At 37.3% G+C, this 13443-nt stretch overlaps 1 long non-coding RNA gene across 1 annotated transcript; it reads left to right on the top strand.

Moving 5' to 3' along the window:
* Nucleotides 1–3393: 3393 nt before the first annotated feature.
* On the top strand, nt 3394–7315 carry LOC123286922 (uncharacterized). The gene is made up of 3 exons (XR_006529738.2): nt 3394–3507; nt 5084–5100; nt 7216–7315. It is a non-coding gene; the product is annotated as an uncharacterized lncRNA (long non-coding RNA).
* Nucleotides 7316–13443: the final 6128 nt, after the last annotated feature.

The following is a 13443-nucleotide window of genomic DNA, read 5'->3' on the forward strand; positions in this document are numbered from 1 at the left end:
ATTTTGGCATTTGACTTCAGTTACTTCTCTGTTTTAAAGCGACTTGAAGAACGCTCTGACCACGTTCTTCTTACTATTTTATGTAACTCTTGGAAGCTGTGCGGAAAAATAACAAGTTCTAAAATGACATACGTGTTGTTTCCCTTTCTGCAATGAGGTTTAAGGTTATCTGTGATGACGGCAAACATCCAGGGGCCTGGATGACTCCCTGGGTACAAGAAAAAGCCAGACATTTAAAACCAATGAATATTGCTGCATTTGAATGTTAATATTTTGCGAGCACAGAATATTGAAAGAATGTTTTCTGACTACGCGTTGTTCACTGGGTAAATACTTCTGTGGGGTGGTACACAAGCAAGCTCGGGTGCCAGGAAAGGATTGTCTTCCCCTGCCAAATACTATTGTCATATCCTGAGGCCCCCGGGCGTGGTTCTGGGGAGGGATGACCAGCACTAGATGCAGGCCCAGGCTCATGTCCTTGCGAAAGACCCAGGGAATGGCAGGAAATTAGAGGTCAGGTCACCTAGAATCATCTGCAATAGCACGGAAACAGGTCAAGATTGCAAAGCAGTGTTAGAATTTAAAACTAAGATTGAGGGCTAAAAGTCAAATCTGGGGAACCACGAGCTGACTACCAATCTAAGCAGCAAGCGAGGCATATTTTATATAGTTCCTGAGAGAGAGGTCCAGATGCCTCCTATTAACATATTAGTTAACACCAATTTGAGAGAGCTATGTTTAGCTGGAAATATCTGTTTATGTCTTGTGATATATGGTGACATCCTTTGGAAGAAAGCTCAGACAAGAAGAGAATCTTAATTAGAAATAATTGGAAGCTTGAATCTTTCCACTAAATTTGAGAATATGTTCTCCTTTTTCAAAAATCCCCAACATTTCTTCTCAGGTTCCCTTTCTCCAGGGGTTGTAGGTGACTCTGTATCTCTGGTGGGAGGAACCAGCAGAAAAAATCTGCGGCAGGAGGCAATATAATACACTGGTTTGGGAACAGACTCTGAAAGCAGATTGTATTTTAAATCAGGTTCCACCATTTGCTGGCTTCTTTTCTGCGTCTCACTTTCTCATCTGGGGATAACGAGAGTACCCAACTCATGGGGTTGTATGGAGCTGATCAGTTTATACAGGTAAAGCATGATGAAAATTATCCGGTTATTGTTCCTGTTCGCTCAGGGACGGCTGCGAAAGGAGGCAAAAAACAAGTGTTACCAGTGAGCCCACTCTCTTCCAGGCAATACCCACTCTCTATGCCAGGCCATCGACCCTTTTTGGATTATGCCCTGGGACTTCTGGCCTCACCAGTGTTTTAGGTTTCACTATGTGAACGTATAGACAGAAGAAATAAGTATGTCAATGACAGCAATAATTTGCCACTTGACAGCCAAAGACAATAAGCTTGTAAACTGTATACTTACCTAGGGCCCCTAAATGACTTTCCAAACAGAAATATTTTTAGAAAGGAAAAAAAAGACCTTTGGTATAGTTGTACGGAGATCTTCATACACTTGAGTGGGCATGTGTACATGATCTTGAACATTAAGACAAAAACAAAAGCAAAAGAATGTGTTTGGAGATATTCTGGATGCTAAAAATCCTTTTCAGGGTTTGGTGAATCTCGTGTTCTTCTGTCAGAATTCCCATGGAGCGATTGTCCTGTCTCCCAAGTGCCTCAAAATTCCATCTCCAAAGAGGATCCCCTTAGGTCTACATTCTTTTCTTTTTTCTGTTTATTTCTGATACTATTTTTGGGGAGCATTAGTATTTGATGTAGGCTTTATTTTTCTCTTTTAATGATTTAAAAGGTACAACTCCAAATATTTTCCAATTTTAGAGACTTCATTTTTTATTTTATTTATTTGTTTTGCTGAGGAAGATTCACCCTGAGCTGACATCTGTTGCCAATTTTCCTCTTTTTGTGTGTGAGCTGCCGCCACAGCATGGCCAATGATTGATGAGTGGTATAGGTCCACGGCCAGGAACCGAACCCAGACCACTGCAGTGGAGTGCACTGAACTTAATCACTAGGCCACCAGGGCTGGCCTGAGGCTTCACTTTTATAGGATAGAAAAAAATGTGTGTTTAAGTTAGAGTACGTCAATTAAGTGAACACTGAGCTCTACAGAGCATGACATTTGTGTGTGATATCTAGAGACAATCTTAGATTTTTCATTTATATGACTCCTCCTCAAATTCCCCAGATTGGGCAAGTTGCCTTGTCTATGTTTTCCCATCATACTCTATGCTCTTTCTAATCTTTAAGGGAATAGCATTATAACTGACTAATTGCTTCTCTAGCTTTTCTCACCAGCTCTGTGTGTGAGCAAAGGCTGAATTTTGTTCATTGTTGTGTCCATAAAATTTAGCAAAGTGTTTATAGTAGACATTCAATAATATTTAATATTTCTTGAGTGAATAAATGAACGAAATGAGTGGTAGAAGGTGATCAGATGTGCGTGCGTGTGTGTGTGTGTGTGGCAGAGAAAGAGGGGGAGATGAAACTGGAATTGGAGGCAAAAAACTGTCGGCTGAGCTTTAAAGGAAAGAGTAGGCAGACAGCTGGCTTGTCTCACTTTCCTCTAGAATTTCTTTGAGGGATGTGGGTCCCAACCTCTGTGCTGGTTCTCTGAGTACTTCAGTGAATTTAGAGGTGCTATGGGAATTTTAATTTTTTGAGGGAGGCACCGATGCTTGACATCTGTTGCATGCTGGGAGAAGTGCTAGCTCAAGATCGTTCACATAGACTCCGCTTTAGATCATATGATATTCCTTTCAATTACATAATGTCTTTGAAAAGTTACTTTTTTGACAGTTGTTGCCATAAAAAGCAAGAACTAAACAGTTACTTGAGCTGTTCTATCTGGTTCCAAAATTTCAGAGGTTGTGCCGTGCCCAGCAGGAACACATGTCTCATTAGTGAGAAATTGCAGTTATTTAAGAAGGAAATAATGCTATTATTCTTTCTTATAATTGTGTGTACATATTATCTTTCAAACGTCTACTAAATTGTTAGGACATAAGTACTAAGCTGTTGGCATCTCACAATTTAATAAATGGAATTGTGAGGTACTTCTTTTCACTTAAGGGCACAGTTAAGAAATTACTGAGAAACTAAGTGCATGGTGAACCAAAACATTGGGGGACCTCTGCTTAGGGATAAAAAATGGAAAAATGAATGGTGCCTACGATGAGAAGATTCAGTGTTTTGAAGGTGGGATGCTGCCAGTATTACAGTTTTGGTTCCTGAACATTGGTCTACAATTGAAGGTCAGGATAGATAATTAAACAGAGACCTTCAATTCAAGTCTAGGAGAACAATTTAATTATATTATTGTTTAATGGAGTTATCGCTACATGAGACTTCGTTTTATTTCCTCACAGACCGTAAAGCCTTCCCAATTAAATATTTTTTTCATCACTCATGGATCAAATGCTGTAGAACCTAGAAACATGAGAGGCAAATATGAAATGATGTCTAAACTTTCCTTTAGAAAGGTAAGATAATACATTTTTTTATCCTTCTTTTTAATACTGCTGCAAAATTCTAAAACAATGATTGGCAGTATTGTTTCACTGAGTTTTACCTACAGTTGATATTAGCCTTTTTAGGCGTTCCATTAGTCAAATTTAAAAAATTAATGTAGAAGTATCATATGTTATTACAACTTTGGGCACCAGTCAAAACTGAGCTTTTGTTTTTTTCTTATTTTACACAGTTAATTAACAATCTAACTTGACAGCAGATATTTTTCCTTATCTCATTTTTAGAAAAGAGCATAATATAAGACTTTGAAAAGCAACATAATTCTGAATTTTAGATTCATATTTTAATAAAAATGCTATTTAGTAGCCTCATCTTTTCATAAAAGCTTTTAGATATCTGTTTGGCAAGTGTCTTCAATATTTGCTACTTGTGACATACTTAGGAAATATTTCCAGAGTCTGCATATTAATCTTGTGATTTTTCTCTATTTGAAAAGAAAAAGAATATGCATGGCCTGGCAGTCAATCTGAAGGCAGCCTTTTCCCTTGATGAATATCTTATGTTTTTTCTCTAGCACTGCAAAGTACTTTTGTCCTTTATTTGCCACTAATGCTTATGATAAAAAATTAAATTACTGATCATCCTTTCAATATGTTTTCCTCTGAGGATCTCCGGTGAAGAACAAACATTTAAAAGAGGATGTGGAAGGTTTAGTTTTATACACAGCCCTGCTATATTATTCATTGCAATGCATTTTTAATGTTTGAGAAAGAAAAGTAAAATATATGTTAATTTCTAAGGTGAGACAGGCAGTGATCGAGGGAACGATAAACTTACAGAGGCTGGAGATGTGTGCCTGATAATAAAATAAGAGCTTCTCTCTTCCAATTCCTGGGCTTTTTTCTGCATGCGGGAGGGAAATTTGCAAGGTTTTTGCAATGAAAATCTCAAGACATCATCTCCAATAGCTAACGTGTCTTAGATTCCTCATATTTTCAGTTGAGAAAGAGGTCGTGAGAGTAGGATCATTAAAAACAAAAATGAAAATAATATAAACAAAACAAAAGAAAAAAAGGAAGCTCTGGGGGCTGGCCCAGTGGCATAGAGGTTAAGTTCGCATGCTCTGCTTCAGCGGCCTGGGGTTTGCTGGTTCTGATCCTGGGCTCAGACATATACAACGCTTGTCAAGCCATGCTGTGGCAGGCATCCCACATATAAAATAGGGGAAGATGGGTACAGATTTTAGCTCAGGGCTAATCTTCCTTAAAAAAGAAAAAGGAAAGTTCTGACTGTCAACATAAATTCTAGGACTTTGCTGTATCCTGTATGAGATCCCCAGCTTTCATCTCTCCAACTCAATTTGCATTCCTTAACAAAATTTGCACCCTTGTTGTTCATAAATAAACGAATTATTTTTCCCAAACAGGTGAAAAGATTTTCACGAGCATTCTTTTTACTTTTAAAAACATACTATTTTGCAAGAACAGCAAATGAGTAACGTGTTTTATTTTGTCTATGAATTGTTAAGGCTAATGGGTTTCTTTGTATTGTATTCTCTTGGAATTCAACAATTTATCTTCAATCCAGAAGAATTACGGCATCTGGTAAGAAATCGATTTATAAATTTCTCGCAATGTAAGAGACAGATTAAACCTTATGGACTCTGTTCTTCAAGCTCTCATAAGCTTCTTCGCTCCCGAGAAAGGGACGGGCAGAGTTGTTTGATGTAAGCAAGAGATAGTGAAACACGTGAGCTGTAGGATATTTTCTCAAATTCTCCAAAGCCATATTGCATCTGTTGTCATTGGAAAACACATATTTTGAATTTAGGAAAGATGAATGTGTGAAATAAACCCCAAAACCTGTCATGTGGAGAATTGTCTATTTTTGATTGTCTGCCAAATATCAAATAGTAATTGAGTCAGTAGTTTTTAAAACAAAAAAAGAAAAAAGAGGGTATTTTCCATTTTGTTTTGTTGGTTCCAGTTGAGTAAAAAGGGGGAAACACATATTCAGGGAAACATGTATGAGACATGGATTGCCTTTTCAAAATATTTAATTTTGTGACCCACGAACCAAAACAACATGCTTTATTATATACTCTTGATCTCAATATAGAGCATTGTATATGATTCAGTTTTTTCATGCAATCACTCTATGTTAGCACTTTTTCCTTTCGCCTCTTTCAGATGCATTGATGTCAAATTGGAAATGCCTGCTGTTTAGGACAAAGTAATTTTTATTTCAGTGCTCTAACTATATAAAACAGCAAATGCCTAGTTTTAGAGTAGTACTTCATTGATTTTATTCTAGACATGTAGTGGTCTTAATTTTATTTTGCTCATTTTTAAATGACTATCACCATAGCAACTAGGCAAACTTTACCAAATGAAAAAACATTCATTATCTGTAGCTACCTACAATGGTTCATGATAAACGGCTGTACACCAATACTGAAGAAATGATAATGAAATTCAAATTATCAGTTATAATCAAAGACTAACAAAGTCAATCACGTTAAAATATATTGTTTTGTCTTATTCATTTTTACTTTGTTTTTTTCTGCTCTATTGCCAATTCACCTAGACACTTCATTAGTTTAAATTACAGAAACCTAGAATTCTTGGAGTAAAATCTCTATTTGAAAAAACATTGCTACTGTTATCTAAGTCTGTTCAAATTAAATCTGCTAGAGAGGTGTACTCTCTGTAGAGGAGAAGAAGTTAATGTGCTCTAGGCCAACCAAAGTTTTTAGTATGGTCCCAGTGCGTCTGTGCCTCAAAAGGCACAGTTTACAAAAGCAGGACATATTTTTCTGGAAGGTAGGGTGGTATCTTGTCCCAGACTCTTGTGCATCTGCCATTTTCTGGTTGTGCAACCTTAAGTGATTGATTTAAAAATCCTGAAGTTCATCTTTTCATCTTTAAAATCGTATTTCTACAACAATTAAATTGAAGCAATTGTGTATTTTTTCAAGCACAATACCTGATACATGAAAATTGCTCAAAACTGTTAACTATGATGATGGTGTTAATGGTAGAATAACACTTCTCCTATAAGTGCAGCTTTCTTCTTTTCCATCTCAAACCATATTTGTTTATGTTATCTGCTGGAATTAAACTTAAATCTCTGAAACATTTACTTCCAAATAGATTTATCAAATCAACTTAAAAGAAAACAGATCCACCCTTTCTGTCAAGCCTGATCTGTAGCCATATAAGCCATATTTCGATATCAGCATCCAATATTTCAATCTTCTACCCACTTATCTTGGAAAAACACTCATGTGTGCAAAATTAACTGATTTTGTTTTGCCTACAAAACTCATATATTGTTTATAATTACAAAATATTACTTTGAAACTCTCAACAGTACTTTCCTGAAAGAAATTATTGTTGTTGTTTTGTCCAATATCTCTACTGGAGTCTGACCAGATATTAGAATCCTTTTTCCTTGGCATAACCAAGGCCCATTAGTCTCAGACTTGAGCACTATAACTCAGATCAGAAAGAAAGGAGAATTCTAGGTTTTCTGTGTATTTACTGAATTTGAGCCTTTTATGGTTATTGCATCCAGTATAAAACATAAGTCAGAATATAGTCATTTGGGAAGTTACTTCCATTTAGCAAGTACAGTCAGAGGGATACAAAGACAAGACCTTGGGGTCAAGTCCGGGATCTGTGCGAATTCTGCTCAAAGGGTCTTATCTTTTGTTACAGCTAATGAAATGTATTCATAAACTCTAAGAAGATCCAAAAAACAGGTAAGTACAGAGGTCTGGAGTTGGCTTCAAAATTCACCACCCTCCCCATGAATCCTGAGAAATTAATTAAATAGCATCCACTCTTTATTGTATAAAGCATAGCAATTATAGTTAATAATACTGTATTAAATATTTAAAAGTTGCTGAGAGAGATTTTAAGTGTTCTCACCATAAAAAAGAAAAGGTAATTATGTGCCATGATGCACCGGTTAGTTAATGCTATGGTGGTAATCATTTTGCAACACGTAGGTGTATCAAATCAACATGTTGCACGCCTTCAACTTACACAATGTTATATGTCAATTGTAAACTCAATATCTCTATCGATGTCTCGAGAAAGCTGGAAAAAAGTAGCATCCACTCAATATTGTGTATCTATTATGCACTGAACATAATACTAGACACTTTGAAGGTATCCTCCATTTAATTGTAAGAACTCTTGAGAGTAGATATTATTAACTTTGAAGCTCAGAGAGAATAAACAACTTGTTTACAGCTAGGAATGACATTGAACCCAGGTCTTATGGACTCCAAGGCTCCTTACTCAACCACTGCATTACTGACTGCCCCGGAGTAAATGGGGTCTCAATCCTTGAGCAATGGGCGGGGGCAAGGGAGGTAGAATTTATTTATTTTTCTTACCAGCTAGACACCTTTTGAGAAGAGATGTATCTTCATTTGGAAAACACTTTTGTATACATTCTTAGGATAGATGGGGCCAGGGAGGCGTGAATGTTGTCGGATATCAAAACATCATAAGTGGGGGAAAGCAGCTATCTGTGTGATAAGGTGAGGGATCAGGAATTTGTAGTTTTTGCTTCAGAAAGGGAGATGAGAGGAATGAGGAGTGGTGACAAATAAGAGAGAAAAATAGGAGCTCATAAAATAAAGGCAACCTGAAATGATGTAGATTAGTAAGCTTTGAGGAATTGGGTAGGCTAAAGGCCAATTAAAAATGATGCTGATTCATGTTCCCTTAAAGCTTGTTTGTCTTGCTGTGATATAAAGCACTCCTTCATCTGCTGTGGTGAAATTCACTATACTTATGGATACATTTTGGGAGTGGATCTTGGGGTCTTTCAAAGACTCTTCTGAGTTTCACATCTGGAGAGACATGGTGAAGCTCAGAGATAAACTACACAGAAGTGGAAGCCAGGTAGGCAAACTAGACCATGAAGATGTATACCTGAGACATTTGGAGGTCTTTTTGTGTGTTAATAGGAACTGGTATTGAAAAAAATTCAATCAAGTATTCCTGGCTCACAAGGGGGAATTGCCGACATCTGTGTGACATTTTTAAGTATCCAGTGACTGTTTCCTTCAAGGGCAGGATCAGAGTTCGTTCATGTACTTTTGCTTCTTAGATGTTAGCATATAGCAGAGACTTATTAACCACACTTTTCTGGAATACAACAGCTCTCAGAGGAGTAGTGCAGCCTGAAGCCACTGACTAGGCCACCTTCAGCCATCATTGTTAAACCCTCCATACTCCCTTGTGACCTGTGAAGCATTTTTCAGACTTTGTGTCATCACCATTGTTTACTTTGCCCACCCTTGCTTCTGCCCCTGTCTATAGGAGCCACATTACTGCTGCAGAAAATCAGAAAACCATGCTAAAACCAAGCGACCCCATCTCAGGCTGTGTGACCTCAGGTATAAGAACTTGCATTTACTAAGACCGCCCGTTTATCAGATATAACGATACATTTCACTAAATATCACAACCACTTTTTGTGTTAGGCATGGTTATCCCCGTTTTGCAGATAAGGGAAACTGGAATTTCAAGAGGTTATATAACTAAAGATCAAAAGGGTAGAGGCAGCATTAACTATCAAACAACAGCAAGAACAAAGTGTGCTGTCTGAAGTCTCGCCCAGGCCTTGCGCCCCTTAGTCTCTGTTGGTTGGGTCCAAGCCCACGCTCTTCCCTACTGCTTCACTGCCATCAGCAAGATGTTGAGTCGTCTCCTCTTGAGTCCTTAGTTGCATTTACTGTTTTTTCTTTTCCAAAACTTACACTTTCCTCAAGCTCTAATCTCACCTCTGCGGCTCTCAGCCTTAGCAGAGGTCCCTGGCTAATACTTTACCGAGAAAATAGAAAACTAACATAAAATTCCTCAGTCCTACTCCTTTTAGCAAAACTTTAATATAACAACATCGTCACTTCTACATCAAAATTTCTAATCACCTTTTCTCATTGTTATTTCCCTTCCTTTGTCTCCAAGGAAAACTAAATCTATTTTCTAAGGTGAACTAACCTTTCCATCTATATTCTTGATCTCATCCTGTTTGTCTTCACAGGACCTGGTTAATCAATTACATTCTCATTTCCATAATTGATCCCTACACATCCCACAACATCAGAACTTTTCTCTATGCTCATAAGCATTCTCAGATCCATTTCTCCAAAACAAAACAGAACATTAGACAAGTGTCTGCTTCAGACCTAGATCTTGACCATTGCCCTCTCTCTCACAATGCCATTCTCTTGTTCTTTTTCCTTTCCTGAATAGATTTCTTGAAACAATAATAACTATTTTATGTCTACGTATTCTCACCTCAATTTCATTCTTGTACATCCTATGATCTGAACTTTTCCTGTTACTGAGACTTCTATTGAGCTCCACTTTCACTGTTCAATACTGACTTCATGTAAGTAGTACAGAGTCAATACCGAACTTTCAAGGAAAATCAAATCATTGCTTTGGCTTAATCGTGGTGGGAAGCAAGGAAATTGTTGCCGGATAAGTAGTATAGACATCAAATTGTGAACAGCCTTGCATTTTTGGTTAATATTATGAGCTATTTGCTGAAAAAAAGTGCATACATGGAGGGATTTTAAATATGTGGTGATAGAATTAGGTTTGTGGTATAGAAACAGAACAGGTATTGAAGAATATATTAACATAGAGAACACCACAGAGTTATCAGTTCAGAAATTATGGCAATCATACAAGAAAGATGATTTTTGAACTAAGATAATAACAGTGAGAAAGGATAAAAGGGAATAGATATAAAGCTATTTCTTATTTTTTAACATTCAAAATTTTATTATGGAAAATTTCAAATATATATAAAGAGAGAGAATACTATAATGATTAACCACATATTCATCACCCAGGTTCAATAATTTTTTTCCAGCTTCATTGAGATATAATTGACATATTGTGTAAGTTTAAGGTATACAATGTGGTTATTTTATATATGTATATATTGCAAATGGTTACCACAATAAGGTTAGATACATCCCTCACCTCACATAATTAATGTTTTTTTTTATGGTGAGGCTTTTAAAATCTACTTTCTTAGCAACTTTCAAATACACATTACAATATTGTTAACTGTGGTTACCATGCTATACATTACATCTCCTGAACTTATTCATCTTGTAGTTGGAAGTTTGTGCCCTTTGACAACCTTCACCCATTTCCCCCAGGCCCCACCCACTGCCTCTGGTAATCACCAATCTGTTCTCTATTTCTACGAGTTTGTGTTTTTTTTTTTTTAGATTCCACATATCAGTGAAATCATACAGTACTTGTTTCTCTCTGACTAATTTCACTTAGCATAATTCCTTCAAGTTTTATCCACTTTGTCACAAATGGCAGCATTTTCTTTTTTTATGGCTGAATAACATTCCATTGTGTATATATGTACCACATTCCTGTGTCCATTCATCTATTGATGGACATGTAAATTGTTTCCATGTCTTGGCTATTGTAAACAATGCTGCAATAAACATAGGGCTGTAGATATCTCTTTGAAATAGTGATTTCATTTCCTTTGGATATATACAGAAGTGAGATTGCTGGATAACATCATAGTTCTATTTTTAATTTCTTGAGGAACCTCCAAGATCTGAGTACTGGATGCTGTAAGACTCACCCCTCTTCTCCATTTCTATCTGATCCTGAGTGGTCAAGCCCCAGGGATTTCTCCGGTGATCCCAGTGAGGCAAGATGCAAGTGGGCCTCCTGGGAACCACTCTGCAATGCTGGGGGAGCTGGATGTTCACCTTGGGCTTTTTTTTTTTTTTCTCATTGGAAAAACCATAGTCCTGGGGTGCCCTCTCTGGTGCTGTGCTGGCCTGGGGGAAGAGTGATATGGTCATGTTGCAGCTGCTCCTCTTACCCTTCTAATTCGATCCTTCTTGGTCTCTATGGTCCAAACTGGTCCAGAGTGTAAACCACTGCCTTAATCCAATTATATGTCTGTTCCTACCACTGTGCTGAAACCACTTTTGTCAAATGATGTGTGACTTCTACGTGACCCAGTTCAATGATTAGTTCTTTCTTCATCTTGTTCAGTCTCTCAGATGCATTCTACAAATCTGACCCCTCTTCATCCTTCTTGGAAGACTTTTTCTTTTGTATTCTGTAATCACATCCTTTTCTGGCTTTCCTCCCACCTCACCAAACACTCCTTCTTAAATCTTGTTTACTACTTCCTCCTCCTCCCTGCTAACCTTCTGAATAGTAAGGTGATGCAGGGCTTGGTGCCAGACTGCTCATCTCTAGGTATACTTTCCACCTAGGTGATCACATACAGTCTTAAGGATTTAAATATCCTCTATATGCTGATGCCTCCCCAATTTGTATTTCTAGTTAGAATTAAGACCAATATATTTACAGCTTACATTCTCTCTCTGCTTGGCATTCTCCACTCTCTCTCTAAATGGTGACCTGTCAATATCATCAACTTAACAGAGCCATAACAGGTATTTTGATTTTTGCTTATTCTCACCTTGATCTGAGCCAAACTTGGGAACTCCACTTAAAGCTGCCTTCTTCCTCATCATGCATATTCAATTATTCAAAACAAGTCTAGATTCAACATATATTTCCATTTCCCTGCATCTCTCCATTTCTTCTTGTTTCTGCTGCTACTTTCCTGGTTCTGATGACCATCATTCTTACTTGTGTTCATCAACAATCTTCCAGTGGCCTACCTGTTTCAACTTTTGCTCCCACTAAATCTATTCTACAATTAATAGGCACAGAAGTTTTTAAAAACCTAACCGGAATAAGATACCCATTGCTTAAAACATTCCAATGTCTTTTGTTGCACTTAGAATAAAGTCCAAGTGTTTCACAAGAGCCTGTATGATCCTTCATGATGTGGCTCGTGCCCAACTGTCTGTTCTGACCTTATCATCTACAAACTTCCCTTCTATTCTTTATGTTCCTTGCACATTGGCCTCTCTTGTCCTCTAGGGTGCCAAACTAATTTTTCCCGATGACATTTGCCCCTGACAATCCCTTTGCCGGGACATTCTTCCCTCAGGTCTTCTCCTATCTCTTATCGTATTCAAATCTCACATGAAATGTAATTTTTCAATAATGCCTAGTTTGACACCTAATTGAAATTAGCACCTCCTGCCAGTACTATTTTTTTTTTTAGTCATCCGGCTTAATTTTTTGTCCTCAGTTCATATCACTGTCTGAAATTCTCTCTTTTATCTATATACATGTTTACTGTCTTTCTTCTTCCACTAAAATATTAGGCCCATAAAAGCAGGCACTACGTCTCTCTTGATCAACAAGGAGTCCTTGTGCTTAGATCCATGGCTGCAACCTATTCAACATGGTTATTGAATGAATGAATCTATGTTTTCAGGTTCTGAGTACTTGTCCCATTCTCTCACACCCATTTTCTCCTGTCACTGGATTTTTTTTTCATCTGGTTTTCCTACTTATTGACCACTTCAAGTTGGCCTATTGACAACAAAATCTCCCGCTTTCCCAAATCAGGTCTATCATCTGCCTTTCCTGAATACTTCACAGTATCTTCATTCTCTTAGTTGTCCAGACTGATATTTTAGAGCTATCTTTGAATTATCTACCTTACCTATCACATCCAATCAATCTCCAAGCCTTCCAAATTTTTCCTTGGAATATCCTTAACATCAGTTTTGCCCTCTCCATTTCTGTTGCTACATACATATTCCAGGCCCCTTTTTCATCTGAGAATACCAGTTCCTTTGTTCCCTAACAGATCTTCTTATTTCTAGTCTTTCATCATTATGACTTGTTTCATATTTAGTCAAGGTCAATCTTCTTTAAAGTAGACTATAATTTTGACACTTCCTACCTTAGTGTTCTTCTACGATTCAATACCACTTACTGAATAATGTCTCAAATTCTCCCTCTGGAATTTGTGTTCTGTCCATTTGAGTCCTCTCTACT

Source organism: Equus asinus, chromosome 7 (assembly GCF_041296235.1).
Source record: "Equus asinus isolate D_3611 breed Donkey chromosome 7, EquAss-T2T_v2, whole genome shotgun sequence".
Taxonomy (NCBI): domain Eukaryota; kingdom Metazoa; phylum Chordata; class Mammalia; order Perissodactyla; family Equidae; genus Equus; species Equus asinus.